Source organism: Ambystoma mexicanum, chromosome 5p (genome assembly GCF_040938575.1).
Source record: "Ambystoma mexicanum isolate Mex_15411 chromosome 5p, UKY_AmexF1_1, whole genome shotgun sequence".
NCBI classification, from domain to species: Eukaryota; Metazoa; Chordata; class Amphibia; order Caudata; family Ambystomatidae; genus Ambystoma; species Ambystoma mexicanum.
Window position 1 is genome coordinate 792,788,104 of NC_090930.1, and position 19,598 is coordinate 792,807,701.

The following is a 19,598-nucleotide window of genomic DNA, read 5'->3' on the forward strand; positions in this document are numbered from 1 at the left end:
ATTATGCATCTATGTAGCGCTTAGGCTGAGAGAGAAACATATTGTTTGCACTAGAGAGAACGAATGAGGTCTGGAATGACACACTGTCATATTTTGAAATGCCACATAGAGCCATTTAGAGCTTTGTAGAGACTGACATGTTCATGTATGTGTGTATAGTGTGCACTTAGAATGAGTTTGCATTATGTAGCGCTTGGATTTGCGAGAGTAAGCACTAGATAGAATGAGACCTATGGATCCTAAAGCCATTTCTGATGGAGTCAGAGAAGTTGTTTGCGACGCGGTGTGCGAAGATTGTTTTGAGTTAACAGTGTACAAGTATTCGTAAACATTGGCAGGCAGACAGATAACACAAACCCTTGTCCGAGTGGGGAGGCGAAGGAAGCTAATCAGCATGGCTTGGTGTTCGCGGAGACAAAGGTGGGAGGGAGCGTGACATGGGGAGATGGGAGAGAAGCCTTTTTCAGGCAAAGAGATGCTTTGAACACGGGTACAGAGAGAGGCAGAGAGAGCCAACAGTAGAGTGAATGGAGAAATGGAGGAATTAGATGGTGTTTTGCACCACACACAAAAGGCCAAGGCAGAGATATGATGTCCTATGTCAGATTGACACAGCACACGTAGTGGCCAGAACACGAAAGAACATAACACAGACTTTCAGGCACGTTCTCATTTATAGAACGCTGACAGACAGAAAGAGACATTCTTAGCTTAGAGAATGTAAGTAACCATGGGGGATGAGTGCGTCATTGGAAAGTATAACCAGAAGAGGAGAGAGAGACTTGAGGTAGTTGCTGTGGGAGAATCCGGGTAGTCTAGTTGTTGTTGGAGATGGTGCTAGATGGAGTTCGAGATGCAATGAGGGAGAGGTGTCTTGGTGCAGCAGAATCTGATGAGGCCTTGATGAGATCGATCTGGCAGAGAGAGAGCGGGGCCTGCCACTGAGTGGCTGATTGCAGAGTTGTGCATAGAGGAGAGAGACTTGACAAAGACAGAGCTGGAGAGGAGAGACATGCGAATAGGAAGTATGGTTTAGGGCCTAGACTAAACTGATTGATTAGAACAGAAACTCACACAAAGAGCTTTGGGTTAAGTCACACAGGGATTGTCTTAAGAGAGTGATTGTGAAGTATGGTGTGGATTGGTGTGGATTGATCTCGCATGAAGGAGAGACACGTGCATTAGACTACATTAGAATTACAGGCTTGAATCACAGGCTTGCATTAGAAGCCTGTAAGGCTTATAGTTATTCACTACATGGTAGATTTGCACCAGAAGTATAAAAGGTGCAAATTCGATATTGGCTAGTGTTTTAGCATTGTCTGCATTATGCTTTGCTGTGCATAAATAAATGTATTCCATTGTTATAATTGAATCGATTCATGTGTTTTCTTTCTGTCTTGTGTTTTGTGTCCATAGAAGTAAGATAGGTGTATGTTATTAAGCGTAAGCTAGGAGTAACACAGTGCACAAAGGCCTCTTGATACAAATGCAGGGGGGTATAGTGATCCACCCCCCCCTAGGAGAATGTCTAAGATTGTCTAAGAAGGTGCATGGATGCCCGGGCGGGGCAAGACGATGGTAGGGATTTGGTTTTACAAACTAACAAATGGAGGGGACACCCAGATCTTCACTAATGCTGACTGATAACATGGATTGCAGCTGGCTTGTTGGTACACTTATCGGTTTTGCAGCAGTCCAAGTTCAAACATCTTATGTAACTGTGTTTTGTTTTTCTATTAGTTCGTCGTGGGAATAGATTTTTTATGTTTCATGTTTTGTCTGTCTTGGGGATGAGGGATTCTAGGTGGACGTTGTTGGTTGATCTGAGTGGTCTAAGCAATATGGCGAACAGTGCCATTTTGCTGGTTTCTTTTAGAGCCTAGAAATATCACAAGTGTTTTCTACATTTAGTTACAGCAATCTTTCTTAAATACATTCCTCAATTTCCGCTGTCCATGTGAAATGCTCTAACTGGTTCTGAGTCCTATATAGTGTGATGCATACTTGAGTACACTAAGTCAATCAGTGGCACCTTACAACAAGCATCCTTAATTTTGTTCAATAGAATAACCACACATGCATTAATTAAGATGGGAGAAGGAGTACCCCAATGCAACTTTCAGGGACCTGTGATCTATTATTGTTTTGAAGTATTGACTGATTAACTAATAAGCCATGGCATATTTCTCCAGCCACTGAACTAGAAGCATGAGGTTCATGATGTCATCGGTTGATGACATTTCTTATAACACTATTGGGACACGTCTTTATGGGAGCCTGGAATTGGCAGTTGCTGCTTGTCCTCACCTTTGAGTGGGGCCCCAGAAGGCTGACTCATCTAATGAAGTCAGTTTCCATTGTTGACCAAACATAAATGGTGCTTGTCAGTATTTTAAGGCAAGTTGCTGAAGTTAAACCTATTGTCTGTTGTTGATAATTAAATTGTTCTCGAAATAATTAATTATGCAATGTTTTCTGTGTTCACTGCGGTAAATAAATCCATCACTACGATCTGTGTTAAAATGCAAGATTACAAAAACTAGATTCCAGCAAGGCCTGTCTCAGCCTTTTCTATGACTGAAGTTGAAAACCTGCATGTATATGTACTCTGTTTTCTGGCACATCAGGGACTATTATCAGCAATGTACCTGCACCAGATAGCAGTTTCTATGAAAACAAAAAGCATCAGCATGGTGAATGTCAAGAAATTAGTTTCTTTAGACAGGTTGTTGGAAAGTCTAGGCAGCCACCCATAATGATGAACATAAAGTGTTAGTCTGGAAAGGTGGTTAGGTAAGCAAATTCCAGACTGTGGAACAAAGGTATTAATTCACGTGTCCTGTCTTTGCCGGCAGCTGACACAGTGATCCTGGACAAATCATCACATCAGTGACAGTACTGTGCTGCCTTCTATGAAACCCATTACCTGAACTTTTCTTTTTATACAGTCCATTTGAGTGGAAGGGTTCCTAGACAGAAGAAAGGGGACCAGATATTGCAGCCCTTTGGCAAGCATATTTTAAGGTCTGATCATTTGGCACAAATAACAATTAACAATTAATTAACAATTAATGAATTAACAATTAACAAATACAAATTTGACAGACCTGTGTTTTGAGTCTATTTAAAGTTTTAAAATACAAAACATAAACCCAGATTTAAACTTTTAACTTCACATCAATTTGTATGCTGCTAATTATATACTTACCTTGATGATGGAGACAACAAAACTAGAATCATTCCCATTTTGCATACTACGCTTCTATTACATTTTATTTTTTTAAATTCTCATGTTGGGTTATGTGACTTGTGTACATTCCAAGTCAGTTGTACAAAACTGGATTTTCTTAGTTCATCATAAAAGCATAACACAATTGGTAAAGTGCAGACATTGCAGATTGGGCACAAATGACAGCAAAACCTCTTAACCAATTTGTGATCCCTCATCTCATCTAATCTTATATTGCCTAATATGTCAACATTACCAGTCCCTAAACCGTTTAAAACTGTCACCCTTTAGAGTGATTCCATTCTCATATGATCTTCAAAAAAGCCTCACTCATGATTTCAGTGGCTATAGTGTTGCATCCTCTATAATCATAGTGAACATTGACATGTTAAACACCACAGCTATTTGTTTCTATGCTCGCTAATGACAATACTACTTGAAAATCACAGCCTTATTCTAATCTCTGTCTGTACACAGACACCATCCTGGCAGCTTCAAATCTGCATCCACTATCTATGGTATGGTGAGTGTAGCTTTTATCTTGCTTCCAATTGGTCTCCTGTATCCATGCTTGGACATTTTTGCATTCTGTGAGGCAGCTAATCTGCGTCTTCTGTCTACTCTGGATTATGTCCACCTTTTTCATACAATCTGTGTCCTACCTTTATACTATGGCCTGTATACCCCCCTCGTGGCTTCTATTGATGAAAAGTGCTGTGACCTATGTTAGACCTATGTTATAACACAAGTACCCTTATCGTGTACTGTTAATGTTGTCCTTGAAATGCTACTTGTTTATCATTCTGATTACAGCAAGAATGAGGAGGGTAATGGGACTGAAAGAGAGTACCTTTGCTTATGTTGATTGCTGCTGGGCAGCATATCAAGCTATGGGTTGTGATTGTAATGAGGGGGGTGTGACCAGATATTTGTATCCCTTAATTCCTTTGGTTCAGTGGAGGGGGGCCCAAATATGTTCATGCCCCAAGTTCTAAATGTGATCAAGATGGCCATGCACTAGACAACACTGAAAGCCCTTTCAGTGTGATTAGATGCACTGTCTTCTCTTAGCATGCTTTGTGAAGCAGGCAGCTGAGTAATGAATTTGTAGGAGCCTAAATGCACAGTTTGTAGACCCAATTAAGGGAAAGTACTGTTATCCTGGCAGGGTGAGAAGATATCAATAACTTCACTATGTGATGAGGAGCTGGTAAACAGCTGAACTATTCAGTAGAGCAGTCACAAATGACGAAATTAAGATGGAGGAACCACTCTCAGGGACCATAGAAATCTCAGCATTCACATATACAACCTGAATACTCACTGGTGATATGCAGGCCAAGCCCCTCTCCACCAACTATCTCTTAGATTCACTAGCCTCCCTCAAACATTCCACTTACACACATGATGTTCTCCCGGGCTCCCTTAAAAAAAAAAAAACAGTTCACAAGCCCAGTGCTGAAAGTTCTGCACAGTATCGTGAAAGTGTCCTTCAATGAGGGATCTTTTCCAGATTCACTAACTATAGGTCTCATGCGACCCTCTTTAAGAAGCTGAGAACTTAGTTAACTACAGACCATCATACGCCTCACATTCATGAGGTTACTGATAGGATAAGTTGATGCAACCCAGCGATTGGCTGAAATTGAAATACTCTGCCTCCTCCATCATTATCAGTCCAGCTTCCACCCCAAATGCAGTACTGAGACTGTCACAATTCAAGCAATGGACAATGCTTTGCAATTCATCAGCAAGAGTGACTCATCCTACATGGGAAACTACAAAAACATACTTGGGAAAGCGATAGGCTTACAAGGAACATCTAGGTATACGTTCCAAACTTGTCAGTGAAGGTGATTGGGTATCTAACATCAGTTGGGGCAACTAAGCCCTCCTCTAGTGCAGGTCACTACGAATGTCATCAAATACACAATGTTCCATTGTGTTATAAAAACTATAGGGCTCTCTATTACGTGGCCCTTTGTCATTTGTGGGATGTCTTGACCCACTTTTGCTCTGCCATACGGCATCACTGTGTTCTGATGGTGGCAAAAACATCCACATGGCGACAAAACACTTGTGCGTGCCAAAACCTCTGAAAATCGCACTCTGCAAAGTACGAAAAGAGGTATGCCAAATCTACCACGCTTGTTGTCAGTGGTGGAACAGAGATCTCACTCCTGAAGCCTGTCACGGGGCTCCACAACAAGTGAAAACGGAGTACAGAGGGAAAAGCAGTGCTCTGCTAAAGGAAACCCCAAAATCTTGCTTTAAATCTTTTTCTTTGTTGCTGAAACTGCATAATGCCAGCACAAAACACCCTTAGACATCCAGAATTCTTACTGGAGGCAACAATTCACTTAGTTCAAGAAATCATTGTGAACTTATAATGTCCTAAAAGCTGAAAGTATCAAAGAACTATCCAGAGCAAAAGTTGCCTGCCTGTGGAATCTGTCAAAATCTCAAAATCTGGGCGCAGTACCCTCGGCCGCCTGAATGACAGCTGTCAGAAGCCTGCATGATAAACTTTAAACCATACATAAACTAAAATCCCATTTAATGTTTGCAATCTAAGTGGCCTGTTTCTGAGAGTAACCTATGTTGTAACTGTTTGTATCCCATGGTTTAAAATCTTGAATAAGTATTTTAGCTGGAATTTTGAAATCAGAGGTTTGTTTTAAACTCAGAAAAAATGCAACAGAAATAACATTCAAATTTAAGCCTGGCTAAAACCACCCAAACTGGAATAACAGCTTTCCTCACAAAAGGAGGACACTTCCCCCTAGCTGAAACTCACGGGGAGGTGCGAATTGCTGGTGAGCCCAGGACAAAACAATGGACATCCTCCATCCAAAGGAAATGCTAACTGTGAAGGGTCTTAAATGGGCTCTGCCAAGGAAACAGGGAGGAGACTGCTCCTGAACTGAAGGGAGACAAAAAGACGCAGAGACAAACAATCATATGTGGCTGGACATTCACAAACAACATTTTGTTTAAATACATATAACTTGCCACTGAAAATTGTCAAGAATACAAAATTAACATAATTGTAAATCTGATTTTTGGCTGCACATTTCAAGAGGCGGCAAGATCGTGTGACATAATTTGTAAGGAAACGGCAGAAAATGTGATTTTACACCAAATGTATTTCTGCTAGAAGTATGAAACTTTATACACTTATACCCATGTTATATGCGCACAATTGTAGAAATTTGAGGATAAATGGGACATTGTGTTCCTGATGAAAAGGGCAACATTCTGGGAAAAGCAGACAAAAGATCTTACAGCTACGGGGTTTGGAAGAGTAGCTGCTGTACAAAATATGTAATCTGTATATGTGGTTGTTATAGAGGTTGCACATGTGGAAATATGTATTGTGGCAAAAGTAGATTGTGTGTTCAAGAGGCCAGGGTGGACTCTAAGCCTCATAAACCCACACCATAAAGATGACACACGGTTTTCTCCTCCTATCAAGGTACAGAGGAGATCCTGACCAATCCTTGTCAAAGGGGAGAGTTTAGGCTAAACCAGCACACACATACCCGTTATCATGAGCATACATAGAGACAGCTGAAGGCAGATAGAGGACACACAGATTCACCCACTATCCTGATTCTGGCAGAGCACCCTGCTGCAGAACTATCCATCTTCCTTGCTCCATACTCCAGAAACTTGGCAAAGCAGAAAGGCCCATTATATAGCTGAACCATTTTCAGCTAGGCCTTAAATTTCCAGAACCAGAACCAACCCCAGAAACCTAAGGGGAGCATCAAGATACAGCCAGGCTGTGCTGTACTGCTTGCCTGCTGAACTAATTATCATCAAAACCAAAAGATCCAATCCAGTCCTCTGCCATGCTGTGACCAGAGCCATTGCAGATTTGATCCAGTCCGGTGCCGTGCTGTGAACCGACCCAGTCCAATCCGAGGTGGCCAGCAGTCTGTCCTGACCAGAACACTTGACCAGAATCCCTGACCAGAATCCCTGACCAGAATCCTGACGGTTCAATTTGAAACATATCTAGTGAGTATCTATAGATAGAACTGTGTCACTAGCATATGTACCTGGCTTAGTTAATCCCTATCTTAAATCCATCCTATCTTGTCTTCAAAACCTGCATTGTTAGGAGTACTTTTGAATTGCCTGAACTCTCTATCCTATCCCTCCTATCTTCCTCCTGTGCTAGTATTGTTAAAACTAGCTTTGCGCTGAAATTTTTCATCTGAAGAAGGCGGGACCACTGCAAGCAGTCACCCTGATCAAGTAGCTGTGTTCTTGTGTGGTATCCGTTTATTCATAGTCATCCTCTAGTGTAAGAAATCCTTTTTGTCATTTTAAAAGCGCTTCCTGTTTTCCCATTCTTGCGCCTATCTGAAAAAAAATGACCTCCACTAAAACATCCATAACTCCCTCAATTCCTGTGCTAGAAACGTCTGCTTGTAGCTAATATCCACAGCTTTAATTCACATCTAAAATCATATCCCAAACCCATATGGTTCTCCTGTAATCGCGATTACCACGCACTGAAAAATTTGCCACGAATTTCATTTTAGGGAAATTCTGACACGTGTAAAACAGCTTTTGATTGCTTCCAAACTTAATTTTAAGAATTCATATAGTTTCTTAGTATCAAATCATTGCTAGTGTTTGTGTGCAACTATCCAAAGTGGCTCCCATAAGAATTTAAACAATTTCAGCAATTTAAACCATATTTAGTGTTTTCACCCAATCCGTTCTTAAGATAACTTTAAAACCATTCTGACAGCTTGCCAATCAATTCTGTTTTTCTCTTGTGTTGCTGGGGGAAATTGGGATTGATATTTTGTTTGAATTCTGCCATTCCTGAATACCTGCTCTCTCCTCCTATCTCTTTACATTGCCTGTTGGGGGGTTGAGGGGTGTGCAGGGGGAACTAGTAACCACACTGCTATTTGATCTGAACCCACACACAAAAGTATTATTTCTGTGCTGAATTCTTTGCTCACTATTACACCTTGTGTATTAAAAAGATTATTTAGTGTTACATCACCCCATTGGTGATCATTGTGTACCCATTAACCTAGTATGATTAAAGTGTGAATACATAAATAAATATTTTAACTTTGCAAACCAGCCCGATTCCTGGTTCAGTGTGACCGGGGGGGTTCCAGGAGAGGGGCGTGATATGAGTGGTACATCGTTCAGAATAAAAGAACTTTTAGACAAAACTAAATAAGGATATCAAGTTGTGCATTACACGCTAGGCATTGACTTGGGTGTGTGCCGGATTGAAATCACTTACACATTGGTTGGCACCCTCAGTAATATTCCACATGTGCAAGCAGAACACAGGCTTGCACCCAGCTGCTGGTGGGCTAGTCATAACCATAGCTTCCCACCAAATAGCCTGTCATCAATCATTACACTTGCAGTCTACTAGTCAATTAAGGCTTTGAACTCAGCCTTGGAACTGTTTCTGGAGAATATGAGGGAGCATAGGCATACTCTGTCTTCTTAGTTTCGATACAACTCATCTTAGTGTCTATTTTCATCTGACCACATGACAGTAGATCATGTTTTTGAGTCTTGCTGCATTTAAAATATTATTAAAGGATGAACCTCTGACATCTCCAATTTTATCTCCCCTCACCTAAAACAGGAGTTTGTTCTTTTCACATGTTCTGTAACTGTTGTAAGCACATTCAGGCCCACGCTGGCCTTGAATTCCTGGTCTTGGGCCAACCAAGCCTTTCTTTGATTCACCTCCATGGTTTAAGTTTTCGATTTCTAACTGCGACATACTTGAAAAAGCCTTTCTGTCTTCTGGGTCCAGCTCTTCTAAAATGCATTCTGTGGAATCATCCATAGTCCTTACATTTCCGATGTATATACATTGGCGCATCGCCGCAATATATTCACTACATAGCTAGCCTTTAAGAATACTTTGTCTACTTGCGTTACTGCTTCTGTACAATTTTAAAATGACTTGATAACTTATTCAGTATTTCTTTAGCAGGAGCATCTTCATCTCGAGCCCGAAATGTTGCTCATCTTTGACACCTCCTCTTTTAGATCTATAGAATCCCTATGTTATCTCGTCTCTGCATCTCTTCTGGGTGCATTAGCTTTGCTCCTCATCACGTCACCGATTTTCTCTTTTTCTCAGTTTTCACACTTCCTCCGGGATTTCATTCAAATGGCCATCACACTGTCGTGTGTGCATATATGGCTTTCTCAACTGGAATCTTACTTCCTGGATTCTACGTGGTATAGGTATTTTCGCTGGTACTGCACGTGTCTCACACTCTGGTTCCCAACATATAGGTAGCATGGGAGAGGAGCTTTGGGTGGGGGTACTTGGCTCCACCTCTACAAGAGGATGGGATTATCTGCTGCTGTCCTAAAATGGCTCACTTCCTACCTATGCATCAGACATCAAGGCATACATATGGGTCCATTCAGATCCAAATAACTCCTAATCAAATGTCGGGTACTTCAAGGTCCATCCTTGGCTCAATAATATTTACCCTCTATATAGAACTCTGGAAATGTGCCTAAAAGACCCAGATATAGCCATTTCTCAATATGCTGATGGCACCCAGCTGTACCTCAACATCAACTGCCTGTGTGAGTGCCTGGCAACCATCCAACCCTAGATGTTGAACACCTGCCTTAAGCTTAACCCCACCAAGACCAAATGTGTCCTCATTGAACCCCCTACCAATCAACAGCATGTCCAAAGGTGGCTTGATGATTTGCAAATGAGACAGTGGCATTGTGCGGGCCCTTGCAGCCCCTGTGGTGTGGGAGGCCACGCTGCCACATGTCCTGAGAGGGGGCCCACCTCAAACTTAAGAAATACATATTTTCTTTTTGAAGTCACTCTGCCTTCATAAAGAAATAATCTCTGAACAGAAATAATTTCTATATGAACGCAGAGTGACTTCAAAAAGAAAGTCTTTCTTTTTGAAGTCCTCGGCCCCACCACCCCATGACTTGGAGGGCGCAAAATCCTATGCAAATGACAGGCACAAGCTTTCATTGCTGCTGTAGGGAGCTGGAGGCCTCTTTCCCTGGACCAAAGGATTCAAAAAGGCAAGCAAATATATGTTGTTTAACTTTGTGTGCATGTAAGTGGGTGTATATGTGTGAGTGCATGGTGAAAGGATGCACATGTAAATGTATGGGTGGCTGGGTGTGTGTGAGTGTATGGTGAATGGTGTGTGTGCTTGTGTTTAATGCCTGGATTACTTATTGGCAATCTTCATTACTCCTAGCATTCCTCTTCCTCATCCCAGTATTTGTATATGAGGCATTTTGCCTTATACACAAGTACTGGGACGAGGAAGAGGGATATGGAGGTAATGCCTGGCTTAGTTGCCTGTAACCTTTGTTACTCCTAGTCCCAATCTTCCTCATCCCAATACTTACCTACGAGGCAAGGTGCCTCATAAGCAAGCACTGGGACAAGGAAGAGGGATATGAAGGTGATTCTGGGCGTGATAGTCTACGTCGAGCCAGAGTGTGGCACGACCTGTGATATGTTGCTGTATTGGGGGACCCTCAGCATGGCTCACAGGGGGGTCCCCAAATGTTGTGCTATGCAACTGAAATGAAATGATTCACTCTGCAGCTGTCATCATACTCAGCCAAAACTTCTAGGCTTTAAGTTTGACAGCGACCTCTCCTTACAAAATCACAGCCTAGAAAGCTCAATATTCTGGCTACAGTTTGCCACACTTGACAAAATCAAACCCTTCACCCCATACAATTCCTCATTGTGGTTTTTACTTGAATGCAAATGCCCTCTTAACTGGGCTCCCACCCACACATTTCAGCTCCCCTCAGATGTCGATGCCACAGCTAAAACAAAAGAGGTGATGGCTACAAGGTTCAGAATTAATCTTAGCCTCTGGCATCACCCTTTAAAACCCTCTGGTCTTTGCCTGCCAAGCCATTTCGGAAAGGGGAAAGACCATATAAAAATCAGGCTATGTCCACCCCAAATGGGGCAGTCCATCCCAAACTGCTAGGTAACATCTCTTCTGCACTAGACCACAAGCATCCCCAGACATGTTTTGGCCTCATTGAGCATCATCAGTGAAGTGTACCCTGGGTCTCTAAGCCCATCAGGTATGGGGCCCATGTCTGAGCATACCCATCCCACTCAGGGTGATTAAAGCAGAACAAAAGAGGCAATGGTTGTAAGGTTTCAAATTAATCTTAACCTCTGGCATCACTCTGGGAAAGCCTCCTGACCACCTTTCTTTGCCTGCCAAGCCATTACAGAAAGGCAAAAGAACATATGCATATCAGGCTTGGTCCAAATGGGCAGTCCATCCCAAACTGCTAGGTCACATCCCTTCTGCACGAAACCACAAGCACCCCGAGACATGTTTCGGCCTCCTTGGCGTCATCAGTGAGTAGTAGCTTCAGTCTCTCTGCCCAGCAGGCGCAGGATCCATGTCTGGGCATATCCATCCCACTCAGTGTGATTAAAGCTAAACAAAAGAGGTGATAGCTGGAAGGTTTAGAATGAAATGTAACCTCTAGCATCGCTCTGGGCAACCCTCCAAACCACCGTTCTTTGCCTGTCAAGCTATTGAAAAAAGGGCAAAAGACCATATGCATAATCAGGCCTGGTCCCAGCCTAAAAGGGGCAGCCCAGCCCGAACTTGTAGGTTACATCCCTTCTGCATGGCTAGACCACAAGCATTCCCAGACATGTTTCAGCCTCATTGGGCATCATCGGTGCTGAATTAGGGGGTGGGGGCAGGCAGGCACGGGACCCACGTCTATGCATACTCACCCCACTCAGGGTGATTGAAGCAAAATAAAAGAGGTGATAGCTGGAAGGTTTAGAATTCATCTTAACTTCTGGCATTGCTCTGGGCAACCGATCAGACCATCGTTCTTTGATTGTCAACCTATTACAGAAAGGGGAAATATCATATGCAAATCAGTCTTGGTCCCACTCCAATAGGGGCAGTCCAGCCTGAACTGCTAGGTCACATCCCTTCTGCACGAGACCACAAGCATATCCAGACATGTTTCAGCCTCATTGGGTGTCATTAGTGAGCAGTAATTTCAAGCAGCATCATTAGGGGTTCCTGCAAAGTCAACCACAGCTCTCCCTCCCTGTGAAAGGCTCACTGGCTCCCCCTCTCTGCCACAATCCTATTCAAAACTACATGCATCATCTTCAAAGCAATTCTGAACAGCATACCACCATACCTGGCAGATATACTCCTCACCTCTGGAAGCTCTTGAACCTATTCTAGCAAATCCATAAATGTTGGCTAGCCCACAAAAGACCCATAAACTGTCCTTCTCCTGTCAAGCTTGACCCTTTGGAACTCTATCCATCTGGAGGCTAAAACCTCCCACACCATCCTCCAGTTCCACAAAAAACTCAAAAAGTGGCTCTTCCATAAATACCTCCTTCACGACTAAATGCATGCATCTGCCCCCCTGCCAACAGTAATGCACTACTGTCTGAACAACACTGGGCATTGTAATGATCCCTTGCCAGCCTACCCTTGCCAAACCTCAGCAACCTTGACTGTCATTATTCTGTTTGGTTGCTGATTGCTAAATCCATTTTGGCACAGGGAGTTTTCCAATTATTTATAATATTGCAGAGCTGCAGCTTTCGGTGTAACAGCCACATTTTAACCCTTCCTCTTTCTGCAATATTTGACCCATCATGACCCTGCCATACGCAAAATAATTTTTGAAAGACACAGCACTTTTCACTGACATTTTAAAATAAGCCGAAATATAATGCATTATTTGCTGTGATATGAGAGCCTTTGTTTCCCGCATGTGGATTCTGGGAAAATAAACATTTTTCCCATGGCTGATAGGCATGAAGAGAAACTAATCACACTCCACTCTCCCTTGCGTGGTTTGTTACAGCTGATGGATCAAAACAGAACAACAAGGTCAACATCTCGTTATTGAATACACAATATCACAGAGGACTGAGCTTCACCGAGATCAAGGGGTGTGTTCTTAAAGTAATTATGAATGGATCAGCTTTCGCTTAGGACAGTAGACTTCAGTCCTTCTCTTTCTCTCGAAACCAGTCTGTCTTCCTGATAGGAAATAGTGCTTGGGGTTTATAAAGCCCATGTCATTTCTTTGTGGCTGTTGTTAGAGTCTTTCTTGCTCATGTTTCACTCATCAGTTGTCGCATATTGCATAAATATACCCATGATGAAACTTCTGACAAACCTAGGATATGCCTGGAACCTATGTGCAGTAGAGCCTATTGACTTTGCTGAATTTTAGCAAACACATAGAGATGTGCATGTTGCCATATGTGCAATCAGACCTATTGGTGTTGATATGTATTACCTGCAAACACAAGTAACATGCACACAACCATGTTTAAACCCTTTTCAATTGCATTTGGGGCGGATTGAAGTAAAAGGTGTAATCTGGGAGTGACATGGAAAGTGATGATAAAGCCAGAAAGTTCTGTTAAGTTTAAAATAAAGGTTTTCAATGAAAACTGCACAGAACATGAAGAACTATGAAATGCCTTTTTCTATCTTGAATAACTTACATATCATTCTGTGAAAACATTTCTTCATGCTCATTGCCAAACTGAGTGTGCACAGAACAAATGTTTTCAACTAGCCACGTTTTATTAGGAAACAGAGGATGAGAGGATTTAAAACATAGCAAGACTATTATGCAGACGCATATTACTTTTAAAGGATACATTGAACAAAGTAGGAAATGCAAGCTGGTATTCTCACACAGAACTTTAGAAATTGTAAAATGTGCAGTTAGGTAAAACAATTCTCATTTTATTATGGTATATGTAAACGTTATTCTGGGAAGTCTGCCATCTTAGAAATGTGAGAGTATGAAAAAAGGCTTATTCATGAATGTCCATCATAGACTATAACAAAGGAGTGTACACAATCAAATATGAAGTTCTAAATGGCAACAAACTGCACATTCAGTGTTATTCCAATGGTTCACAAACCTTGCATTTAGGTCCAGCAGATAAAGGACAGCTGATAGCAGCCAGAAATGGGAAAGCAATGTTCTTGGGAGGCATTTCCATGATGGAAGACAGTTTGAAAGATACCATTTGTACACAGCTAATTTTAACCAATAGTAAACTGGCCTCACATTTGGGTCCAGCAGATTCGAATCACTAATTAAAGGAAGGACACCCGCTAGGGAGGATTGGCTCACAAAGAAACAACGGTGGTCCAGATGAGAATTATCGGTTTGGCTTATACTTTTATAAAAATCTGCAAAAAACAACAGGAGACACAGACCACAGAATCAGCTGAAGGCCAAGTCACTGAAGAAGCCAGATGGGAGCAGAGTTTGTAGGACCCAGTTGATTCTATACATCTTGACTGACTGGGTAAGAGAAAGCAAGTAGCTAATTCAAAGCATGAGCTATGACAGTTGATCTGCCTTTCCACCTAGACTTGACATTTTGACAATGTTTTCACATTCTGATTTTTAGTTGATTTAATAATTCTGGAGGCGAAACTAAATTTCAGAGCTGAACTTACAAAATGTAGAAGTCCCTCTACTGAGGGCGAACACAGAACCATAACCTTCAATTGAAGGTTTACATGTTTAGAACGGTGAGCAAGGATTCCATGTGTAGAGTACTCTTCATAACTTAGTGTGCAACCCTAAGGCTTTGTGTGAAACCCCAAGTTTTTCAGCAAATATATAGATGAACTGCTTTGGTAAGAAAAAGGAAATGGCTGTCAGATGCCTTTGCTTTTTAACCGTAAATTGCTTATGGGCCCAAAAAGGAGCACTTTGTCAATTTCATTTTAAAATATTCTAATTTGTTTACTGTTTCAATACTGCCTGACTGAAATAAGCCATTTTTTCAGTTTTGCAACATTTCTGTCTTTTCTATCATTCAAGATTACAATACACTATAATATATTTTTGTCAGGTTGTCATTCAACTATCTCTCTGTTAGTAAAACAGTGAGTTTATTGTTATAGCAACTTTTGGCAAAGCACATAACATTAGCTTGTGCTACCCCTCCTATTTCTTTGGCTGGAGAAGTGGAATCGTCAAAGCACATATGATGGGAGAGAGGAGTCATTTGCCTGGGAATTCAATTGCTTTATATGTATTTTTTCATGCATGGTTTTAGATTGCTTCAAGGGTGTGCTTAGTTAACTGTTCTGAGAAGCCATGGACTTTTAACAAGCAGTTATTAAGGGGTGGTTATGCATAACCTCACCTGTCCCCTGCAACATTAATCCTGTCAGAATCGCAATTGTGGTTATGATTGTACATTTTACTGTACCACAATGGCTACAAACAAATTGCTGATTGGTAAGGTAGCTTTAACATGTTAGCAGTAAATAGAAGAGTGAAATTCAACTAATGGATTGTTCTTGTTGGTAAGTATATATTGTTTGACTATACTATTTGTAATGCTCATATAGTATCTCAATAAGAGACTATGGGCCTCATTATGAGTTTGGAGGCAGCCATGGTGCTATTAGCTCCATGGCTGTCTCCAAACCGGGCTCCATTACCGGGTTCCTGCAATGGGGACTTACCGGGTCATTCCGACATAGGAGGATCCGGTAAATCCTCCTTGCAGGAGCCATTCCCCATTCCCATTTGAGCCCCCATAGGGCTCGATGGGAATGGGGAGGGAGGTAACAACGGGCACATTACAAGTGTCCCGTTGTTACCTCCCTCTTCCCCTCGCGGGACCCGGAAAAGACGTCTGGTTTTACCAGACGTCAGATCCGGGTCCCGCAAAGGGGACCTCGTAATCAGCCCTGACGGAATGAAGGGGGACGGTCCCGTACCGGCCCCCTTCATTCCGTCAGCACAAGCCTCGTAATGAGGCCCTATGTATAAATAAATATGAAGCACATGAGGTAATATGCATTGGTCCTTGATGCTCGAGAGGTAGACCCACAACCATATTGCTCTTCAATATTAAGCCAGTGAGGCGCTCAGTGGTTTTGACTTCTCTTGCATTAGGTGCATAGAGTCAGCCCTCTCCAGAGCCTTGCTTTGGGTACAGCACTATTCTCTGCCGCAAAACCTGACACAGCCCAAGTGGTCCTTTAGACCACCTTTGGGATGGTGGTTAGGTTCTTGCACATAGGGACGATGAAATCATGACACATATGTTCACAACGGGTAACCTAGACTTCTTGGAAACCTGGCCCTGGGGGTGTCTGAAGTTTTGAGACTTCATCTTCGCATTCATGATGTTTGCTGCAAATCTTTGCAAACTTTACGAGGTTGCAAGATTTTTTTTGCAAATGCCATTAAATACCTGCAAATTGGGCTTTGTGAGTATTTAAGTGTGTATATGCGATGATAGGGCAGTAAATGTCGTTCAGAAGGTGCTGCATGTTTTCTGCTTTGTAAACAGCTGAAACAAAAAAAACTCATTCTGCTAATGTATTCTAGTCAAACCAAGGAAGTGGGAAATATTCCTGCTAATTACTATTTGCTGAAATTAGTTCTCACACATCATTCCCTTCCTGGTCATAAAATAAGGTAGAGGCAAACAAGCAATCCACTGAAAGCAGCAGGCTAATCAGTAGACCTGTTTCACTGGATTTTTGGTCTGTGCTATTAGGTGGTGCTGAATGCACTACCTTTGAGACAAAATTATTATCATTACCATAAGAGTTTCAAATATGGGCTTTGAATGAGGGTCTGTAATGCTTTTCCAATAGAGATGGCATTTGAGGAGGAATATAGTGTTGTTAGGCCTCACATTCCATGTCCCCAGCCATGCTAATCCCTGTGGCTAATCCCACAAATTCCTGAGCTCTTCCATGGAGGCAGCCATCTTGATGACTGTCTCTAAGGAAGCTCTCTGGAAACAAGCCGGCCATCTTTGAATGGTAAATATGCCATGCGTCCTCCAAATAAAATTATACATTGTTTCAAATAGCTAAAGTAATTTTCATTTTGGGAGCTTGTTTTGATTTGCAATGAAATGAGGGCTAGTTTTGGTGAGCTGTCACTATGGTGACTTGTTTTGTTCCGTGATCGATACAGGGGGCAACATTGAGGCATGTGATCCAAACATGCTGTTACAGTTTTTGGATAAGACTCTCTGTAAACGCAAGTTATTTCTACCCTTTGAGAAGCTGTTTTTTAACTACTTCCCCCTGCCATGTCTTGTCTTCTTGCCATCCCCAGCCTGTCCAATCGAAGAGCCGGAGTCTCAGGGAAGGAGTAGCAAGCTTCCCTTGTTCTGCTAGAGGCAGAGTTTCAATACAGCGCATGCGCACCATGTATCCTTCAGCGAAGTACTCACCCAGAGACACAGTGCTGGATTAGGACTAAGAACTGCCTGGGCTTCTGGTGAGTAGCGGTTTATACTGGTATGACCCAGCTGCAGTCTGATGCTGGTGGGTTCAACGCTTAGTGAGGTGGACTGGGCCTTGTCAGTCATTGCCTGGCTTGGCAATTTGTTTCTTTTGGAAAGGAAAGAGCTGATCGATTCTTCTGTGCCCTCAAATGTTGTACATCGTTGTGTGATAGTATGTAAAAATTATAGTTCTGAGGTCATTCAATTTTTCCTCTGGTGGTGTTATGCAATGCTATCCATTTTAAAGAGATGTAGACTTAATTAAGGAGCATATGGATCCAATTTGGGAGATTGCTTCCATCCAGGTAGGCCTGTGCGGATTGTCTAGAATGTATTCTTTGTGGTACATGTACACTTGGGTAGGAGGAATGGGAGCTGCAGGTTGAGGGTTCCGAGACCCGGTCATTACACTGCTTTCATATTTTCTAGCTAAAGTTAGATCGATGTTGAAACAATTCTAAAGTTAAATTGAAAACTACTTTCAGAACACTGCTTGCAGGCTGTCTGAGCAGGAACAGTCTGTGCAGCAATTGAAACCAGCTGCTTCCAGCGTGATGAGTAAACAAAGTCAAGCAAAGTGAGGAAGGCAGAGTATTTAACACTTAAGACATTTGTTGGGGATTGAAAGTCCAGTGGGGGATTTACGCTGAGCATTTGCATGAAAAGACCACACGCATGCCCCAGATCCTCTATTGTTGGACACCTGCGGAGGGTGAATAAGATCACAGAAATGGGCTATACTGCAGTCGGAAGTTAAAGCAAATCTGTTGCCAATCACCTACACTCAAAGGAGATTCCTCTCCTTTGCTGTAAGCAAGTTCTACTCTGTCAGGGGATGGGCGGGTCAGGCTGGAGCCCAGAGTGATTTAGAGCCCCAAGGATTTCTGTGCAAAATGTCGGATATTTTGACCCATCCAAATGTGCCCCACTGCCTCAATTTACAAAGGGGGAAAGAAACAGCCAAAAATGGATGTGCTTACCCCTGTGCACGCAAAAATCTGCCAAACTGCACATGGGTCACACTCACCAAAGGCTGCACACCCCTGCCACACAGTAAAAGTGGTGGTGACAACAGAATTCTCACTGCAGGAGAACGCCAGTGGGTGCTGTTACAATTAACATGAAGCAAGGCCACAGAATTGGGCTGAAAACCGAAAATGCCTTTTAAAATGCAGCTTTTGCAACTTTCACAGTTGTTTTGGCGCTAGATCCATTCATTTTTCAGTGAATCATTGAAAGTAAAAGAAGTACAGATCATCCAGTGCAGCCAGAAAAGCCCGGCCTCATTGACTGACAGCAGCTAACAAATGTATTTTATGAAAAACCAGCTCAGTAACATTTGGTTCCAATTCCACGGGAAAAATGCAGCTAAAAAATGGGAACATGTAACAAATTCAGCTGTGCAGAGAGAACTCCAAGCAAAGGCTGTATATGTACATCCAGATTGCAGACAAATCCCAGCACTCAAGGACAGCAATAATGGTGAATAAAATGTGTGGGTGCTGCAGAGGAAAAGCTGATGTAAAAGACTCAGTTTAAATGTGCTTTTTCCCTGAAGAAAGTGCAAAATTGCCTGCTTTAAAAGTAGGTTTTTGTGGCAAGACCTAATTCTTTAAATTTCAAAATCAACCTATTAACTGGGTTAAAGTTATATGTTGTAATGAAAGCTGTAGGTAATTCTTAAAGTCAAAACCCAGTTTGGAATTAAATAATTAATTCTGACTTGACAGTGCCCAGCCTGGGAAAGATGACACTTCATGTTGACACCTTGCTGTTAGCAGGAAGGCCTAATTGATGCTGGAGTTTCTTGCATATTTAGAACAATGACTTCATCAGACTTTCATCTCTGGCCCAGCCAAGGACAATGGCAGCATGCCTACTGATACCTACAGGGGAGGGGCCGGGAGCTTCCCTCTCAAGGAAGAGGACACCCCACCCTGATCAAAGAAATTTGACAGCTGTTGCCGGTTGAATGAAAGTAGAAAAAAAAACTAGCAAGAACCTTTGGTGTTTAAATGCCTATTTGTA